Below are 22,326 nucleotides of genomic sequence, written 5' to 3'. Positions count from 1 at the left end.
TTCTATATTTAGGTCTTGAGCCATTTTGTTGATTTCCTTCACGTATCTGACTGTATTTTTCTGTTTTACCTTCAATTCCTTCAGCTGTTTGTTTGAACAATCCTCTGTTTCTTTTGTTTCGTTCAGTTATTTAAGTATTTCCTCTCCAAAGGCCACAAACTATTTGGTTGCAACTTCCTGTATTTCTTCTCTGATGGCCATAATCTGTTCTACTTTATCTTCTTCTATTTCTTTACAGTTGGCCATAATCTGTTTGACTTTGTCTTCCTCTAGGTCTTTACCCTTTTTATTTTTTTTTTCCTCTGTTATCCTCTTCATGAGCATAGATGTTAGGTCATCTTCTTGAATTCCAATTTTGCTGGTGTGTCCTGGGCTACTTGCCCCTGGATTACTTGTTTCTGGAGATGCCATATTGCTTTGTCATTTGTTGGATGAGCTTTTACACTGGCCTCTACCAATTGGACTATCTTAGGTGTTTGGTGTTAGTTTCTGGTGGTTCATGTTATCCTGTGGTGGATAGAATCCTCTTGACAGGAAGATGGTTGTTCCTGAAGGAAGTCTCCTCAGCTTTTTGGGTATGCTCACTGTATGGCCAGTGTTTTTCAGGAGTTGTCACATCTCACCTCAGGCATAGAGACCTGAGTGGTAACAGTGGTTCTTGTTAGTTGAGAGGGCTCTCCTCTCACCCAGAGAAGTCCTGGAGACAGCTGCCCTACCTCTGTGTTTCTTGATGTAAATTTAGTGAGCTGTTGCTGTAACCTGTGTGTCCCATGCTTTGGTCAGTTTTGTTAGGGATAACTGGTTGCCCCTTGGAGCAGTATCTGGGGCTTGATCTCAAGGATCCCAGGCTTCTGTAGTTCTCAGGTTGGGGTTTTCTGCCCCAGCACCCAAGCGGTAATCTGTAGCATGTTAGTACCACTCTCTTGGTGACAGCAGGCTATCTGGTACACAGCAGGTCCCTGGGTTGGGCCTGTCTGTGGGACCTTTTCCAGGGATATACTGGGTGGACTAAGTCCATCCCCTTTGCTTCATTCCCTGTGAGGATTTCTCCATACAGTGACTCCAAGTCTCTGTTGTCCTGGGGCGCACAGTTCAGTCTATGAGGAATATTTGGTACAGAGCAGGTCTCTGAGCTGGAGTTGCATGCCACAATCTGCTCTTCTGTGGGACCTTTTCCAGGGATATACTGGATGACTTAATTCGGGTCCCCGTTTCCTTTCTTCCTTGTGAGTTTTACTTCCGACAGGGACTCTCAGTCTCTCTTGCCCTGGGGCACACATCTCTGTCTGTTCGGGAAAGCTGGGTGTGCAACAACTCTCTGTGCTCACGGCTTGTGGCCAGTTCAGTGATGGTGGCTGGTACCCACTGGTCTGTGAGACCTTTTCCAGGTAAGCCCTGGGTGACCCAAGTGGGTACCATTTCCTTCCTTCCCTGTGGGGTTTTCTCCCGAAAGGGCCTCTCAGTCTCTGTTGCCCTGGGGCCCACTTCTCTGTCTGTTCTGGAGAGCTGGGCCTGGACCAACTCTGTGCTTGTGGTTGAGCCCAGTTTAGTGATGGCGGCTCCTAGCAGCTGGTCTGCAAGACTTTTTCCAGGTAAAGACTGGGTGACCTGTGGCCAGTCCTGTTGCCTTCCTTCCTGTGGGTTTTTCTGGTGACTGGGACTCCCAGGCTCTGTTGTTTTGTGCCCACTGTTCTGCCTGGGAAGGTGAGCAGGACACACAGGAGTGTGGCTCTTGTCTGGCGACCTAGTGCCTGCGCGACCCAGGATCTCTTCCTGGGTTCTGGCTGGGTGACCTGAGAGTGGACTCCACTGATTCTCATGCTGTGAGGGTTTCCTCTCACCTGGAAAATGCAATCAATGTTGTTTTAGCACCCAGAGTTCAGTCTCTTGGTCGCTGTACGGAAAATGTTGTCTTGCTCCTCAGAAGCAGTGTTCTCCTGGTGCTGCCATCTTGTTCTTCCTCTTCCATCTCTTATATTTTGTTGGTGATTCTTACCTCTGTGGTTCCTGATCTTTTTTCTAAGTTCTACAACTCCAGGGTTTTCTCTGTTTGTATTTTCTTTATTGATTCTAATTCTGTTTTAATGTCTTGCACCATTTCCTTCATCTGCTTGAATGTAGATTCCTGTCTTTCCATGATGGTCTCTATTTTTTTTTTTTCATTTCTTTTCTATATGCCACTAGTTACACCTCTATTTGTTTGACTGTATTTGCCTGTATTTCTTTGAAAGCCTTGTTCATTTCCTTTTTATGTGCCTCTAAATATTTGATAAGCCTAGATTTTAGATAATTTTCCTATGTTTCCGATGAATTAGCATATTCATTGTTTTTTGGGGTTGCTGTTGAAGCCATGATGTCCTGATTTTTGTTGGATGTGTTCTTAGGCCGACCTCTAGCCTTCTGCTTATCTGTAACCTTCGCTGTTTGTTCCTGGAATCTGTTCTTCAGACTGGGTCCGTCTGTATCTGATGCCTGGAGTATTCTTCAGGAGGATGGGAGAAGTCCACCAGTTAGAGAGTGGATTTTGGTGGTTCAGCTGTAGCTAAGTGAGGAAGTTCAAAGCCATATGTGTGCCAGCATGGGCATGTGCATGGAAGTGTGCCTTAAAGACCAGGTTTTAAAGTGTGTAGCTGCTTGGAAGAATGGACCTTAAGTGGAGGAGCGTTTTCGGGTTCTGGAACTGTTTGTGGGAGTAATGCACATATGCAGGTGCCCCAAATATCTTAGTGAACTACAGGCCTGTGATACTTTCCTCCTGGTATCCAGATCAGTCTGGGCTCCAGGATTTGTTTGCCTGGACTCCATTGGTAGTGCAACAGATCAGAGGATTCAATGTTGAGAATGCTGTCCCATTGTTGCTGACAGAGCGGGTATAGGTGGGAGACATTGGATGTCTGGCTGATAGTTTAGAGCTACCCTGGATCTGGGACTCTACATGCACTCACTTTCTCTCAGGGCCAATCAGAAAGCACAGACGTTTCCCCTGTTTTCTACTCTCAGGTTTGGGCCTGCAGGGACAAATGAGAGTGAAGGAAATCTTTAAGCTCAGTGGTGTCCACTGTTTGGCTGCAGGGCAGGGAGACCCGTTCTTAGGGTAGTCCCTTCTGCTGTTTCAGTCACTGCGCATGGAAGCTCCTGCTTGGGCTAGCGGCTGATGAGCTGCAGCTTCCCCAGTACAGATGCAGACCTGGGAGGCTTGCTGCTGCCCTCTCAGTCACTGAGTGTGCAGGCTAATGATTGGGGTAACCACTGCCACCTCTGCTGAACAGGGAGGCCCATTATTGGGGCAAGGGGAAGTGCAGGGGCGTTGAATATTCACCACGCTCAGTCCCAGGAGATATCCAGGAATGACCTGGATCCAAACTGTGAGAGCTCACAGGTTGTTCCCTCTTGTTCAGGAAGCTTCAATGTTGCTGTTCTGGCTTCAGCTGCCACTTACCATTTAACAAGCTTTGGATCTTGTGCTCCTCAGATATGGTGCACACTGGTTGCTTCCATTGTGGAGTCCTGCCTCTGCTTCTTGAGAGCAGGGATTAAAGTCATGTGCTACTTCCTCCTGGCTAAGATTTGTTTTATTTTTAAGTGTGTCTGTGTGTGTGTGTGCACATTCACACTTGTACAAGCTCACACACATATGAGTGTAAATGCCAGTAGAGGCTACAGCTTTAGTATCTCTGGAATACAATTAGAGCTGGTTATAAGATGTCGGATGTGGATATTCGGAAATGAATTTACTTAGTTGTTGATAATTAATTTTAGTTTTACTTTTCAGCAAAAATTTGGTCCCCTTTTTCTTTTCCTATTATATGAGTTGATTTTCCTTCTGTTCCAGCAGATATTTTCTTTATTTTGAAGGAAAATATTTTCATTAATATATTTTATTAGTATATTGTATGTAATCAATTTTCACCTATAAAGATAATTAATTTATTCCTATATATGTATCAACAATTTTATTTTTGTAATGTGTTTGAATGAAACATATCTTTGCTCTATTATTTTTAGCTCTTTTAAGTGATAGCTTTAAAATTTAAAGCTCCTTTCTCTGTAATTCTTCCTGCTTTCTAGAGTCCTGTTCAACACCAAGTCCAATAGATCTGCTCTTGCAGAATTTCCTGTGGAGCACCATGTATTTTCTTTTAAGAGACACTTTATTAGTTGTCAGTAACAGTGTGATTAGGCACAATATAAAGTCTCCTCAAATTGATAAAATCATGTAAAATTTTCTCAGGGGTAGAAATATAGTTATATTTCTTTCATAGAGTTTGTATTCTTATGGCCAATAAAATACTTAATCTGTAAAGAACTTGGTTTTATGTAAGGAAAACTTATTCTTTATGAATTGCATCTTCCATCTTATAGTCTACTAGGACATTCATATTATTTTCAAATTCATATTCACTACCACTAAATCAATATAATTGACATGTGAGATGTTTCTACAGATTTTCAAGGAAATTGAAGTTCCCATGTTCAATATGTGGTAGAAATCTGGAAAGCTAGCATAGCCTTGAGGCAATCCAATTAATCTATAATTCTCTCCTTTACATGTGAAGTTGAACTCTTTTGATGAGTCCTATTTATGAGGAAAAAGATGAATGTATGCTACAAGATGATAGGCTGAAAACAATGCCAGAAGCTGTGTAGATATGCTCCAGTAAAGGTACTATATCTGGCATATCATCTTCTGCTAAACCTATGACTTGCTTAAATTTATGGTAATCCATTGTCAGTTTTTAGGATCCATCTGCTATTTCCCAGCCAGACAAAAGAATTGAATGGGACCAAGACAATGAATACCATCTCTGAATCACACAGACATTTGACAGTAATATCAAACTCCTCAACTAATTGTATTATGAAATACTTATTTTACAGTCTTGACAGGAATAGTATGAGAGGAATTTCAGGATTGTCTACCTTTTCTTTGCTAGCATAATTTCATTATACCAAAGAAATACTGTGATAGATAAATACTGTGTTTTATTGTCAAATTATATTTTAAATATATATATATATATATGCAAGTAGTAGATTACATCACTCTAACAAAATGCTTTGAAAGTCTACAGCTAATAGCTCTTGAAAATTCTGAGTGTTCTCTCTTCAACAGGAACAGAATAGGTGTGTTATATTAGCTTGATATAGTAGTACATGAGTGAGTTGTTCTTTAAATCAGTGTGTTCTAGATCTATGATCTGTATTGGATCTTGAAACTGAATGAAAGACAGATTTTTTAAGATATTCTCAGTTCTCACTATGTCTCTCTTTTTCTCTTGTTCATGTGAGTGTCCTCTTTTTCTAGACTGTCCTCCTTCCTTCTCCTCCTTCATCGTCATCTTCTATAAATTGAAACAACCTATTCAACTTTTTATCTATTTACTTCTGTAAACTCACGGGTTATGGCTCCAGTCACCTTAATTTGTACCAAAATCTTACATTATATATACCTTAACACTAGGGTTACTTGCCTTCTGTTTTGCAAGTATTTTATCATCACTATGGAGATTTTGAATCTCGGATCTATGGTTGTATATTCCAATACTAAATGTGGCTTCTATTAAACAATCACTGTGTTCAAAGATACTAAAGGTCTCTTGAATGAGTGTTTTCCACATTTATGTTTGATAAGTAATTTTCTCTTTCCTTTTCTTCTTAAAATGGTATGAGGAATACACATTGTACATTATTTTTAAGAAATTATAAATCATTAACATTTAGTATCTGTACTCTATACTATGCTTAGGAAATTTTGACACTTTCAATTATTTTCTTCATATCAAGTCCAAATTTTAAAGATCTACTAGCTCATAAAACATTTCTAATGATTTCAAGTGATTTTGACAAAACATTCAATCCCAAATTATGATCACATGCCTGAAAAGTGTTCCAAATACATGAATTTCAAACTACCCAGCTTAATATTGTACTCATTTTGGTCCATCATCAAAGCTCTCTTTGCCATGAGTTCTTTGCTTTCCCTTAGTACCTGAAGTAGATACTTGTTACTATTTGTAAGCTATTTTTCCTATGGCTGAATATGGTTACTGGACTGAAGACACCTATGAAAAAATGGGGGGAAAATTTGGCGGACATTAAATTAAACCTCTTCTTTCTAGATACTGTATCAAATGAGTTCATTATTCTAAAGACAAGGGTAAGTTGCTCTCAACTGACAAAATTGGTAGGCTCAAGAATATCTGAATAAATTATGTATGAGCCATCAAATTTTGCACACTCTGTTGTTAATATCTCAACTGTCCTTATAACTCTCTAGCAAACTCCTCACTTTAACAAAGAAGAAAAATTGAAACTCTATTTACACTATCTCCAGAAGTACCAACATTATTATAATTTAGATGTGAGCCAAATCTTTTTAACTTTTTGTTTATTTTGTGTTTGGTGGTGGGATGGCTTTTATGTGCCACAGCACAAATATGGAGTTCAGAAGACAACTTGGTAAAGTTGGTTTACTCCTTCAATCATGTTTATCTTGGGGGTTAGAACTCAGATTTTAAAAGTGGAAGTCAACTGTTTTTGCCAAATGAGCCATCTTGGTGTACAGTGATAAGTATTTACAAATAGATGTGAAGTTGCATGTTATATCTTCTGTAGGTGTCATGAATTTCACAAAATTTATTGAATTCATAGTTGCCAATATTAACATAGTCATCATGTTTTAGAATGCTTTCAAATCTTTTGACACAGTGAAGACATTACACAGTTTTTAAAACTACCCTTGCACCATTTATTCTTGTTCTTCAATTTTTAATGACTTAACTTAAAATTGTACTATGTAGTAGACAGTTATAAGTAAAAGGGTAAAAATTTTATTGGAGACTGCCTGATAGGTGTGATATACTCTCCATATAATATCAGAAGGATTTTTTTTATTGCTGTCTCCTTAGATAATAATAAATCTTAAACTGTTCACCTTAGAGACAGCTGTGGTATCAATATCAATGTTCTTAGCCTTGTTCCCCAGGGGACAAACATGTTAAGTAAAAGCATATGTGCTACTCTATTAAGAAATTCAATTCCAGATAGCATGAATGAGATATGGAAGAATCAAGACTATAGAGGATAGGAAGAGAGATGGTAAGACTCATTTATCAAATTGGTTGCCATTGTCTGTGAAAGATTTTTCTATATTCCATGGTCTTCTAAAAAGACTTATTGAATGTATGTCAGATGGGATTTTATGAAAAGAAAGGATAGAATTTGGCCTCTGCCCACTGTTTCTTGTAGTTCAAGTACAGACCATAAGTAGTGTCAATTCTTTAACAAATTTATGTGTTGCACAATGTATGTGACAGAAAGTAAAGACATAAAGAAACAATCTTGTATAGTCACATTTATTGGATATTCCCCCGAGTCAAAGAAAGGATGATTAGAATTAACCTAATTAATAGGGATGATTAATATTGTTTAGCTACTTTTTTAGTCATTTTTTCTTCATTTTAAAAGTGTATTTCAGGTACCACATTAATTTTCCAAGTGTGACATTTGTTTATTTGACTTTTTAAAATTTCTTTATATATTCTGAATATTATCCATCCATTAGATGTATAGCTGGCAAAGATTGTCTCCCATTCTGTGGAATTCATCTTCACCTAATTGAGTGGTTTTTTTAGCTGTGTAGAAGATTTTTATTTTATGAACTCCCACTAGTCAATTATTGGATTTATTTCTTAATTAAAGTGAGTCATATTCTGAAAGTCATTTTGTGCACCTTTATCATATATGTTACATCCTATGTTTTCTTCTAGCAGCTTCAGTGTATCAGATTTCAAGTTATGTCTTTGATCTATTGTTTGAGATGATAAGTGTGGATTTGATTTCATTTCTCTGTATGTGGACAGCCAGTTTTCCTAATATATTTTGTTGAATATTATTTTTCATTTATCTGTAAAGAAAGTTAAATCTTAAAGTTAGCAAGTAAATGGATAAAACAGGACATGTTTATTTTCACTGGAGGCTCCTAGCTCCAAATTTTTAGTTCTGAGTACATAGCCAATTAAATTATAATTTCAAAAATTAAATAGTAAACAAGTAAAAATAAGAAGAGATGATTGCTATATTTATAGATGGAAGAGGAGAGATTGTGATGGGTAAGTGGATAAATATGTTTTTTTCTGATTTGTGTTATTTTTTTGCCTAATTTTATTCAATTTTTTATATTTCACATTCTTGGTTTTTTTATTTGTTTTATGTCTCCTCATATACCTATGTCCTCTTAACTTAGAAAAGTATTTATGAAATAGTTTCTATGACAGTTTGTTTCAGCATAACTCCTCAACATTTTCATATTGTTTGTCATATTCATCTAAAGCAGTGTCGTGGCTTGGCATGGTAAGACATGTCTGTATATTCTAGAATTAGGTACTTTGGAGGGTAAGAAAGGAGTATTGTGAACTTGGAGCTCACCTGGAGTAAGTGACAAGACCATGGTACAAAATGGACACAATAAATAAATGAATAAATAAAACTGAAAATTAATGGTTCTTAAATTTATTCTTTTGATATCAATTACAAATGTCTGCTTCCTTTTCTCTACCATGACAGGATCACATGTAATATTTTCATCATGTGAATGAATATATTTTAAATTAGCTATTGAATCATCTCTATTTATATAAGAATATGCCTTCTGCTATTGTGAGTGGAATATATGTATATGATTTTTTTTAATACATCTAAAACTATGGCATTTTATTTTGCTTTTTATTATGAATATGACTGGGTGAAAATTTGTCTTAATTTACCTTGTTTTATAATCTATGAACCATTTGCTTCTCTGGTTTTGTCTTTATGAAATCATAGTACTTTCCCATATTTCTTCTATTTATTTAAATTAATAATATATATTTCAGTTTGTTATTTTACCATCAGTTTTGATATTCTCTTCTTAAATTTTTCATTCTCTTTGCCTTTTAAATTGTGGTGACTCCCAGCTATGAAGTTATTTTCATTGTTACTTCATAACTGTAATTTTATTACTGTTATGACTCATAATATAAATATTTGTGTTTTTCATTGGTTTTAAGTGATCCCTGTGCAAAGGTTGTTTGACCATCAAATGGGTAATGGCCCACAGGTTGAGGATAACTGATGTAGAAGAACATCACAAGGTATTTCTCTCTCACCCTGCACAAAGCTCAACTCCATATTAAACAGTCTCAACTTAAGACATTATATCCTGAAGGTTCTAGAGAAAAAAGCAGAGTATGTTTCATCTTGTAAGCACAGTTAAATATTTTCTGTACAGAATCCTGGTTCAGCAGAAAATAAGATCAACAACTGAGAAATAAGACCAACAATTCAGGAACTGTATGACAGATAGTAATACTAACAGGTAGACAAACAGATATCAAATTGAGAAAAATATCTTTGAGGCAATACATCTTACTGAGGATTGATGTCTAGAACGTATAAAGAACTCAAGAATTTAAACACCAAGTAATACAATAAAATAATGGATTTGAACCTGAGCAGAATGTTTTCAAAGGAAGAGTGAACATTGATTAGAAAAATTTAAAGTGATGTTCAAGATCTTTAGCTACTAGGGAAGCTTTAAATAAAACTACTTTGAGATTTTTTTGTCTTACTCCAGTAAAACTGGCTAAGATCAAATGAAAATGACAACAGTTGCTGATGTGGAAGTCCAGAGTGACTAAACCCTTAGTCACTCTTGTTGGAAATACATACCAGGTCAGTATTTATGGAAATCAATGTGGAACTTCTTCAAACATCCAGAAATATGTCCACTATAAGACACAGCTATGCCAATCCTTGGTTTTAAACTCTACTACAACACTTTTCAGATATATGCTCAGGGGTGGTATAGCTGTATCTTGAGGTAGCATTATTTCAAATTTTCTGATAAATCACCAGATTGATTTCCGAAATGGTTGTGATAGCTTACATTCCCACCAGCAATGGAGGAGTGTTCCCCATTCTCTACAGCCTCTACAGCATGTGTTGTCACTTGAGATTTTGATTTTAGCCATTCTGATGGGTGGAAGGTGAAATCTCAGGGTCATTTTGATTTCCATTTCCCTGATGGCTAAGGATGTTGAAGATTTTTTTAAAATTTATTAGTATAATTTATTACAATATATTAAATTTGTATCCTGGCTGTGGTCCCCCTCCCTCATCTCCTCTGAACCCCATGTTCCCTCCCTCTTCTCCACCTATGCCCCTTCCCTAGTCTATTGATAAGGGAGGTCCTCCTCCATTTCTGTTTGACCCTAACCTATCAGGTCTCATCAGGACTGGTTGTATTGTCTTCCTCTGTGGCCAGGCAAGGCTGCACATCCCAGGAGGGTTGATCAGAGAGCCTGCCACTAAGTTCAGGACAGAGATAATCCTAGCTCCCCTTACTAGGGACCTCACTTGGAGACTGAGTATATAGTATGGGCTACATCTGAGCCTAAGTTTTAGACACTAAAATGAATTGTACTTGCCTGGTGTATCACTGTCTTCAGAGCCCCCAGGGTTCAGTTTTGTTTTTGTTTGGTTGTTTCATTATTTTGGTCTCCTTTTGGGGATCCTGTACCCTCCAGGGCTTTCTATCTCCCCCTTCTTTTGTAAGATTTCCTGCACTCTGCCTAACATTTGGCTATGAGTCTCAGCCTCTGCTTTGATACCTTGATCAGTAGAGTCTTGCAGAGACTGTCTGTGGTAGGCTCCTGTCCTATTCCTTGTTTTCTCCTGCTTCCGATATTTATTGGGTTTGTCATTCTGAATGAGGATCAAGCATCTTCCTAAGGGTCTTCCTTGTAGTTTAGCTTCTTTAGCACTATAGATTTTAGTATTTTTTTCCTAAAGGATATGGCTAATATCCACTTATGAGGAAGTATATACCAAGTGTATCTTTCTGCTTCTGTGTTACCTTACTCAAAATGATCATTTCTGGTTCCCACTATTTGCCTGCAAATGAGTAGTATTTCATTGTGTAAATGTACCACATTTTCTGTATCCATTCCTCCATTGAGGAACATGTACGTTGCTTCCAGCTTTTGGTTATTATGAATAGAGTTGCTACCAACATATGATGAAATGTCCTTGTTGTATTGTTTAGCATGTTTTGGGTATATGCCTCGGAGTGGTATACCTGGATCCTGAAGTAGCAGTATTCCTAATTTTCTGAGAAAGCACCAGATTGATTTCCAAAGTGGTTTTACAAGTTCACATTCCCACCAGCAATAGAGGAGGGTTCCTCTTTCTCCACACCCCCTCCAGCATGTATTGTCACTTCAGTTTTTAATCTTACCCATTCTGATGAATGTGAGGTTGATTTGCATCTCCTTGATGACTAAGCACATTGAGCATTTATTTAAGTGTTTCTCTGCCATTCAGTATTCCTCTATTGAAAATTCTCTGTTTAGCTCTCTACTCCATATATTAATTGGATTATTTTGTTTGTTGTTTAACTTTTTATGTTCTTTATATATTCTGGATATTAACCCTCTATCAGATACAGGGTTGATGAGGTGAAAATCGATCCTTAACAAGTTATTTTGTTTTGATGACAGTGTCCTTTGCTCTACAGATGCTTTTCATTTTCATGAGGTCCCATTTATTGATTGTTGATCTTATAGTCTTTGTTACTGGTGTTAGGTTCTGGAAGTTGTCTCTTGTGCCAGTGAGGTCAAGGCTCTTCCCAACTCTTTCTTCTGACAGGTTTGGTGTGTCTGATTTCATATTGTGGTCTTTGATTCACTTGGACTTTAATTTTGTGCAGGGTGATATATATGGATCTGTTTGCGTTTTTCTATATGTAGTCATCCAGTAAGACTAGCACCAGTTGTTGAAGATGCTAGATGTTTTACATTGTATTGTTTTGGTTTCTTCATCAAAAATCAATTATCTGTAGGTATGTGGATTTCTTTCTGGGTCTTTCATTCAATTCTATTGCTCCCCCAGTCTGTTTCTACCCAATGACTTACAGTTTTTTATTACTGATAATTTACAGTAAACCTTAAGATAAGAGATGGAGACACCTTCAGAAGATCTTTTATTGTACAATATTGTTTTAGCTATCTGGATATATTGGATTTCCATATGAAATTGAGAATTGTTCTTTCAAAGTCTGTAAGAATTGTGTTGGTATTTTGATGGGAATTCCATTGAATGTGTAGATTGCTTTATGTAGGATGGCCAATTTTTTTATTTCAATTTTTTATTTTTATTTTTTATATTAATCACAGTTTATTTACTTTGTATCTTAGATGTAGCCCCCTCTCCATTCCCTCCCAATTCCAAATTCCTTCCCACATCTCCTCCCTGCCCTTCAAAATCCGCTTACAGAGAAGGCCCTCCTCCCCTTCCATCTGACCCTAGTTTATCAGGTCTCAACAAGACTGGCCACAATGTCCTCCTCTGCGGCCTAGCAAGGCCGCTCATCTCTCGAGGGGGGAAGGGAGCAAGACAAAAAGCCCACCACGGAGTTCATGCCAGAGACAGTCTCTGTTACCCTTAATAGGGAACCCCCTCGGATGCTACTCTGCCATGGGCTACCTCTCAGCAGGAGTTCCATATTATATCCATGCATGGTCCTTGGTTGGAGAATCAGTCTCAGAAAAGACCTGTGCCCAGATATATTTGGTCCTTGTGGGGCTCCTGTCCTCTACATGTCTTACTAACTCCCCCTTCTTACATATGATTCCCTGCCAAAGGTTTGGTTATGAGTCTCAGTATCTGCTTTGATACACTAATAAGTAGTGTACTAATAATAGTAGTACACTACATACAGTAGTACACTACTTATTAGTACACTAATAAGTAGAGTCTTTCAGAGGCCCTCTATGGTAGCTCCTGTCCTTTTTCTTATTTTCTCTTACTTCCAATGTCCATCCCATTTGTCTTTTTAAATGAGGGTTGATCTTCTCGCCTCGAGACCTCCTTCTTGTTTAGCTTTTTTAAATGGAGGCAGAAGACCTGAAAATCTGAAATTGGTGAGTACGATTGCCAATTTTACTATGTTAATCCTACATATCCTTGGTTATGGGAGATTTTTCCATCTTCTGATAACTTCTTCAATTTTTTTTTTCAGAGACATGAAGTTTTCTTTTTCTTTTTTCTTTTTTTTTCATACAGGTCTTTCACTTGTTTGGTTAGAGTAACACCAAAGTACTTATTTTATTTCTGACTATTGTGAAGGGTGTTTTCCCTAATTGCTTTCTCAGTCCATTTGTCTTTTGTATAAAGAAAGGTTTCAGATTTTATGAGATAATTTTCTATCCAGCCACTTTGCTGAAAGTGTTTATCAGCTGAAGGAGTTCAAGGACATTTGTTCAACTACGTTCATAGCAGCTTTGTTTAGCCGGAATTTGGAAATAACCCAGATTGCCCTCAATGGAGGAATGTATACAGAAATTTTGGTACATTTACATGTTGGAATACTACTCAGCTATTAAAAACAAGGAAATAATGGAATTTGCAAGCAAATGGTAGGAACTAGAAAAGATCATGATGAGAAATAACCCAGAAGCAGAAAGACACATATGGCATATACACACTTGTAAGTGGATATTAGCCATATAATATAGGATAAACATACTAAAATCCATAGTCCTAAAGAAGCTAAGCAAGAAGGAGGACCCTAGGGAAGAGGTTGAAACCTCATTCAGAAGGGCAAACAGGATAGACATCAGATTTAGGAGAAGACAGGGAACAGAAGAAGCACCTTCCACAGGGGGCAACTGAAAGACTATACCCACCAGGGTATTGAAGGAGATGCAGAGTCAAACTTTGGGCAGAGTGGAGGGAATCATGTGGAAGAAGGAGAATACAGGAAGACCTGGGTGGTACAGGAGCTCCACAAGGATATTAACAGAGCCCAAATACCTGAGCCCAGAATCTGATACCCCAACGAAGGACCGTGCATGGAAAGCACCAAGATCACTTGCTCAGATGAAGCCCATTGGCTACTCAGGTTCCAAGCGGATTCCCTAGTAAGGGGAACAGGGGCTGTCTCTGACATGAACTCAGTGGCCGGCTCTTTGGTCTCCTACCCCTAAGGGGTACAGTGTTGCCAGGCTACAGAGGAAGATGATACAGCCAGCCCTGATGAGACCTGATATGCTAAGTTCAAATAGAAGTGGAGGAGGTCCTCTCTTTTCAGTTGTCTATGAGAGGGGCATTCCCAGAAAAGGAGGGTGAGTATTACTGGAGGAAACAAGGGAGTGAACTACAGCCAGGATACAAAGTGGATAATTTGTAATTAATAATTTAAAAAAGAAAAAAAATTAACTCTACTACAATGAAACTTGCTCATCAAAGTCTATTGCTGCTTTAGTCATACTATCTAGGAAATAGAAGCTGTTTAGATGTCCACTAACTAATTAACAGATAATGAAACTGTTATACATGTATATAAGGGAATTTTATTTAGATGAACAGAAAAATGGGTGGAAGTAGAAATGCTTTGCTGAGCAAGATAACCCAGACTCTAAAATCCTATGTCGCATGTTCTTTCTCATAATTTTATTTAAGCTTTGGTACATACATTGGCATATCACTGGAGTCAAGGAAACTAGAAGGAGTCCATTCAGAATGAAAGACTTAGATGTGATGTTAGAAAACCAGGTCACAAGTGGTTTAAATGGGAAAAGGGAATAATCGCAAACACACACCACATCTGAAACACACTTAAAAGGATTTACTCTGTATCGGTATGGCGTATTAGCAAACAAATATCAAGTGCATATTTGAAATACTAACATTTAAGCTATTGCTTAAATGGGTTCTATAAGCCTGCAGGGGAAATGAGTTATTATCATTGCTTTTGCATGTAAGAAAAAAAAAACAACTAGGTGATAAGATACTATTTCTAAATGCATCATATACTTAGGCCACAGGTAATTGACATGTCAACCTGTAACTGACATAGAAGCTTCCTAATTACTGTCTAGCTTTCATTGTTATGGAGTTTGTTAACAGTATATATTTTTTAATTTTTATTTTTTAAGATTAATTACAGTTTATTTACTTTGTATCCCAGCTTCAGCCCCTTCCCTCATTCCCTCCCAATCTCACCCTCCCTCCCTTGTCTCCTCCCTTCCCCTCTCTAAGTCCACTGATAGGGATGGTCCTCCTCCCCTTCCATCTGACTCTAGCTTATCAGGTCTCACCAGTACTGGCTGCAATGTCCTCCTCTGTAGCCTAGCTAGGTTGTTCCTTCCACGGGGGGTGAGGAGGTCAAAGAGCCAGCCACTGAGTTCATGTCAGAGATAGTCCCTGTTCATGTTACTAGGAAAACCCACTTGGAGACTGAGCTGCCATGAGCTACATCTGAGCAGGGATTCTAGTTTATCTCCATGCCTGGTCCTTGGCTGGAGAATCAGTCTCAGGCAAGACCTCTGTGCCCAGATATATTTGGTCCTTGTGGAGCTCCTGTCTTCTCCAGGTCTTACTAACTTCCCCTTCTTACATATGAGTCCCTGCAGTCTGCCCAAAATGTGATTATTAATCTCAGCATCTGCTTTGATAAACTACTAGGTAGACTCTTTCAGAGTCCCTCTATGGTAGGATCCTGTCCTGTTTCTTGTTTTTTCCCACTTCCAATGTCCCATTTGTCTTTCTAAGTGAGGATTAATTATGTGTTAACAGAATATTAAGGGAGAAATATCACCATCAGTCTTACCCAGCTGAGAACGCTACGATCTACAATTAAGATGAGCCTAACAAGAAATGTTCATTGCTGCATAATGGTATGACTATTATGACAGTAAGCAACCAGTTTGTGATTGGTTTTGGCCTACCTCAAAGGTTTTATCTCAGACCTGATACTTTTAACCTCGCAAATAAAAAATGAATTGGATTTCATAGGCCTTAGCAGTAAATGCCCTTTTATTATTTGCTAAGTATAGATAATTTCAAACTACCTTCTAAATATGTGTTTTTGTACATATAGATTAGTATATATATTTAATTCCCTGTCAGAAAAATTTTGTTGAGTGAAAATGGCTAATATAGATACTCAAATCTTCAATGCAGAGAGCAATTATCAGAAGAGTGCTCAGTCATAAAAGGGATACCCATATTACCGCCACAACCATTTCTAATCCTGAAATTCAGGGAATATTATTCAAGAGGGTGCATAAAGATTATAAGATCAAAAGGTTAGGGCTGATGGGGAGAAACAGTATATTTTGGACATGATAGTAGCATAACACTCATGGCTCCCAGGATATATGATTATCTTCATGGGACTCAAGCAAGTCATCATTTTAACAAGAATTGGAGAGGGGCCAATGAGTCCGTAACCTGTAGTTGAAAAACAACTGGCAAGTGATTGCTGGTGAGACAGAAAGTGATATTTTCCATCAAGGTGACAACCTGTGTTAGATTGTCTATAACACAGTGAATTATCCTACACCCATGTACATACAAGGAGCACTAACAGGAATCAGAGGATTTTAAATTGGAAGGGACATTTGGTAGGGATGGTCTGAGGAAAGTAGACAAGGAGTGAGATGCAGACATAATCAAACTGCATTATACATTGTATAGATACATAATGTTTTAAATTAATAAATTAAAACAATAAAATAAAATGAAACAGCATAAGCTTGGGCAGTAGAGAAGAAACGTGTGTGTGTGTGTGTGTGTGTGTGTGTGTGTGTGTGTGTGTGTGTGTTAATTGAAGTGTAATCAGCTGCTAGGTGCTAGGACAAAATAGCCTCTTTTAGTATAGTGGAACATGAATGTCAGTAAATATAAAATATTTTCTTCAGAAAGGGGCTATAAAGGACTGAAGGAATTTAGTGATGAAAATTTTCAAAATTTGTGTAGGACAAAATTTAAATTGGTAAGGGGTTGGCTCAAAAAAAAAGGAAGAATGTCATTTGGCAGAATTTGTGTGTTTTAAAACTGTTAAAATTTTTATAACTGTTGCTCTATAGTACAGCTTGAGATCAGGGATGGAGATACTTCCAGAAGATCTTTTATTGTAGAGGATTGTTTTAGCAATTCTCGGTTTCTTGTTATTCCATACGAAGTTGAGAATTTTTCTTTCCAGGTCTGTAAAGAATTGTGTTGGCAATTTGATGGGAATTGCATTAAATCTGTAGATTGCTTTTGGTAAGATGGCCATTTTTACTATGTTAATCCTGCCAAGCCATGAGCATGGGAGATCTTTCTATCTTCTCATATCTTCCTCTAATTCTTTCTTCAGAGACTTGAAATTTTTTTTCATACAAGTCTTTGACTTGCTTGGTTAGGGTTACACCAAGGTACTTTATGTCATTTGTGGCTATTGTGAATGGTGTTGTTTCTCTAATTTCTTTCTCAGCCCTTTTGTCTTTTGTATACAGGAGTGCTACTGATTTTTTTGAGTTAATTTTGTATCCGGCCACTTTGCTGAAGGTGTTTATCAGCTGTAGGAGTTCCCTGGTAGAGTTTTTGGGGTCACTCATATATACTATCATATCATCTGCAAATAGTGATAATTTGACTTCTTCCTTTCCAATCTGTATCCCCTTGATCTCCTTCAACTGTCTTATTACTCTAGCAAGGACTTCCAGCACTATGTTGAAGAGATAAGGAGAGAGTGGGCAGCCTTGTCTTGTCCCTGATTTCAGTGGGATTGTTTTAAGTTTCTCTCCGTTCAGTTTGATGTTGGCTATAGGCTTGCTGTATATCGATCGCCTTTACTATGTTTAGATATGTGCCTTGTATCCCTGATCTCTCCAGTACATTAAACATGAATGGATGTTGGATTTTGTCAAATGCTTTTTCAGCATCTAGGGAGATTATCATGTGGTTTTTTTCTTTCAGTTTGTTAATATGGTGGATCACATTGATGGATTTCCGTATATTGAACCACCCCTGCATACCTGGGATGAAGCCTACTTGGTCATAGTGGATAATATCTTTGATGTGTTCTTGGATTCGGTTTGCAAGTATTTTGTTAAGTATTTTTACATCAATGTTCATAAGGGAGATTGGCCTGAAATTCCCTTTGTTTGTTGAGTCTTTGTGAGGTTTAGGTACCAAGGTGATTGTGGCTTCATAGAATGAGTTTGGTAATATTCCTTCTGTTTCAATTTTGTGGAATAGTTTGAAGAGAATTGGAGTTAGCTCTTCTTTGAAGGTCTGGTAGAATTCTGCGCTGAAGCCATCTGGTCCTGGGCTTTTTTTGGATGGGAGACTTTTGATTACTGCTTCTATTTCTTTGGGGGATATAGGTCTATTTAATTGATTTACCTGGTCCTGATTCAGCTTTGGTAAGTCAAATCGATCAAGAAAATTGTCCATTTCATTTAGGTTTTCAAATTTTGTTGAGTATAGACTTTTGAAGTAAGTCCTAATGATTGTTTGGATTTCATCAGTGTCTGTAGTTATGTCCCACTTTTCATTTCTAATTTTGTTGATTTGGGTGGTGTCTCTCTGCCTTTTAGTTAGCTTGGCTAAGGGTTTGTCGATCTTGTTGATTTTCTCAAACAACCAGCTCTTGGTTTGATTGATTCTTTGAATTGTCTTATTTGTTTCTAATTGATTGATTTCAGCCCTGAGTTTGATTATTTCCAGCTGTCTACTCCTTTTTGGTGTGTCTGCTTCTTCTTTTTCTAGGGTTTTAAGTGGGCCATTAAGTTGCTTGAATGAGCTGTCTCGAATTTCTTCTAAACTGCACCGTACTGGCATAGAAACAGAATGGTGGATCAATGGAATCGAACAGAAGACCCAGAAATAAACCCACACACTTACGGACACCTGATTTTTGACAAAGATGCCAAAACCATACAATGGAAAAAAGATAGCATCTTTAACAAATGGTGCTGGTCCAACTGGATGTCTACATGTAGAAAAATGGAAATAGATCCATACTTATCACCCTGCACAAAACTGAAGTCCAAGTGGATCAAAGACCTCAACATAAAACCAGACACATTAAATTGGCTAGAAAAAAAAGTGGGGAATACCCTAGAACTCATTGGTACAGGAGAAAACTTCCTGAACAGAACACCAACAGCACAGGCTCTAAGAGCAACAATCAATAAATGGGACCTCATGAAATTGAAAAGCTTCTGTAAAGCAAAGGACCCCGTCATCAAAACAAAGCGACTGCCTATAGATTGGGAAAGAATCATCACCAACCCTTTATATGACAGAGGACTCATATCCAATATATATAAAGAACTAAACAAGCTGAAAAGCAATAAACCAAATAATCCCCTTAAAAATGGGGAACAGAGCTAAAGAAAGAATTCTCTGTAGAGGAATATCAAATGGCAGAGAAGCACTTAAAGAAATGCTCAACCTCATTAGCCGTTAGGGAAATGCAAATCAAAACAAATGACCTTACACCCATCAGAATGGCCAAGATGAAAAACTCAAGGGACAACACATGCTGGAGAGGTTGTGGAGAAAGGGGAACCCTTCTCCACTGCTGGTGGGAATGTAAACTGGTACAACCACTCTGGAAATCAATCTGGTGCTTTCTCAGACAACTAGGAATAGCGCTTCCTCAAGATCCAGCCATATTGCTCCTAGGCATATACCCAAAAGAGGCGCAAGCACACAAAAAGGACATTTGGTCAACCATGTTTGTAGCAGCTTTATTTGTAATAGCCAGAAGATGGAAACAACCCAGATGCCCCTGAACTGAAGAATGGATGCAGAAACTGTGGTACATCTATACAATGGAGTATTACTCAGCAATGAAAAATAAGGAAATCATGAAATTTGCAGGTAAATGGTGGGACCTGGAAAGGATCATCCTGAGTTGTCCCAGAAGCAAAAAGACACACATGGTATATACTCACTCATATAAACATACAATATAGAATAAACCCACTAAAATCTGTACATCTAAACAAACTAAGCAAAAGAGAGGACCCTAACTAAAATGTTCAATCCCCATCCTGAAAGGCAAAGAGGATGGACATCAGAAGAAAAAGAAAATAGGAAACAACCTCGGAACCTGCTACAGAGGGCCTCTGAAAGCCAGAAGAAAACAGGAAACAACCTTGAAACCTGCCACAGAGGGCCTCTGAAAGCTTCTGCAGTATAGACTGTCAAAGCAGATGCTGAGCCTGATGGCCAACTGATGGGCAGAGTGAAAGGAATTTTATGTAAGAATTGGGAAATAGTAAGAGCTGGAGAGGATGGGAACTCCACAAGGAGAGCAACAGAACAAGATAATTTGAACACAGGGAACTTCCCAGATACTCATACTCCAACCAAGGACTATTCGTGGAGATGACCTGGAACCCCTGCACAGGTGTAGCCCATGGCAGTTCAGTGTCCAAGTGGGTTACATAGTAATGGGAAGAGGAACTGCCTCTGACATCATCTGATTGGCCTGCTCGTTGATCACTTCCCCCTGAGGGGGGAGCAGCCTTACCAGGCCACAGTAGAGGACAATGCAGCCACTTTTGATGAGAACTGATAGACTAAGATGAGAAAGGAGAGGAGAACCTCCCCTATCAGTGGACTTGGGGAGTGGCATGCATGCAGAAAGGGGAGGGAGGGTGGGATCGGGAGAGGAGGAGAGGGGCTTATGGGGGGATACAAAATGAATAAAGTGTAATTAATAAAAAATTAAAAAAAAGAAAAAAACTGTTAAAATTTAACCCTTTCCTCTTTCAATGGGACAGGAGAAAAGCAACACAAAAAAGCATTTGGTTGACTTCTGCATCTATTTATCAAATATTGGATAGTTGGTTTTATTCCTGTTTGTTTTTCTTCTAAAGTTCTGATTATTTATCCCTCGCCCCCAGTAAATATTCCTAGTAAACATTCTTGGGCAGTTGGTGGTGATATGATACCAACATGTGATGCATTTTCTTTGGGAAACTACTGGGAAACTTAGCAATATAATTACAAACCATTATGATTTGGTGAATATTCTATTTCTAAGTAGTGTGTGTGTGTGTTTTTTTTTTTTGAGGCCTCCTGAGTTTAACAGTGTGAATATTGGCAGTGGCTGTGAAACAGTGCTCTTTGATAGACTTAAACATTCTGAATAGATTTTTTTTTCTACATTTTGGAGGCTTGGAAAGATATTTGTATATAGTGAAAGTAGCAGTCTGAGATGACTGTCACAGTGACAGTTCACTTTTACCCTATTGTACGTTCTTCCAAGCTTCCAGAAAAGATTCCAGTGTTACCAACTATGTCACAATATGTTTTATTCAAGTCTAGTGAAGGATGTGTTGCAGAATCCTTCAAAGTGTCTTGGAGTTCTATCCTCTTTCCTTCTAATTTCCTCTTCAATTAAATCAATTTTACTGTCTCAAATAATAATTGATTTTTTTGTTGGTATAATGTTTTCCATTTAGGATGGAGAAAAGTTCTCCGCCCTTATGACTCAGTATAAGAAGATGCCTTCTTGAGTTTTCCTTACTCATCAAGTTAGAATATTTAAAACATTCTTTTTGTGCAGTGAAAAAATTGATAGACTAAAGCAATAGATGATTAATCTTTTGGAAAACAACACAAGATTGTGGCACAAATACTAAAATAGGTTTTAATTTTAAATGACTTTTTAAATTTAATTTTATTTTAGTAATTACACTTTATTCACATTGTATCCCCTCATAAGCTCCTCCATCCTCCCCTTCCAGTCCCACTCTCCCTCCCCTTCTTCACACATGCCTCTCCCAAGTCTACTGATAGGGGAGGTCTTCCTCTCCTTACTTCTGATCTTAGTCTATCTGATCATATCAAGAGTGGCTGCATTGTCATCTTCTGTGGCCTGGTAAGGCTGCTTCCCCCTCAGGGGGAGGTGATCAAAGAGTAGGCCAATCAGTTTAAGTCAGAGGCAGTCCCTCTTCCCATTACTATGTAACCCACTTGGATTCTAAATTGCCATGGGGTACATCTGTGCAGGGGTTCTAGGTTATCTCCATGGCTGGTACTTGCTTGAAGACCTCTGTGTTCAAATTTTCTAGTTCTGCTGCTCTCCTTATGGTGTTCCTGTCCTCTCAAGATTTTACTATTTCCCACTTATTACATAAGATTCCATGCATGTTGCCCAACAGTTCGCCATAAGTGTCAGCGTCTACTTTGATAGTCTGCAAGGCAGAACGTTTCAGAGGCCCTCTGTGGCAGGTTCCTAGCTTGTTTCCTGTTTTCTTCTTCTTCTGATGTCCATCCTCTTTGCCTTTTTGGATGGGGATTGAGCATTTTAGTCAGGGTCTTCTCTCTTAATTAGTTTCTTTAGATGTACAGATTTTAGTAGGTTTATCTTATGTTATATGTCTATATGAGTGAGTATATACTGTGTGTGTCTTTCTGCTTCTGGGATAGCTCACTCAGGATGATCCTTTCCATGTCCCACCATTTACCTGCAAATTTCATGATTTCCTTTTTTTT

This window comes from Psammomys obesus, unplaced genomic scaffold, assembly GCF_907164565.1.
Source record: "Psammomys obesus unplaced genomic scaffold, mPsaObe1.curated_primary_1811, whole genome shotgun sequence".
Taxonomy (NCBI): Eukaryota; Metazoa; Chordata; class Mammalia; order Rodentia; family Muridae; genus Psammomys; species Psammomys obesus.
This window is presented reverse-complemented; position numbering follows the sequence as displayed.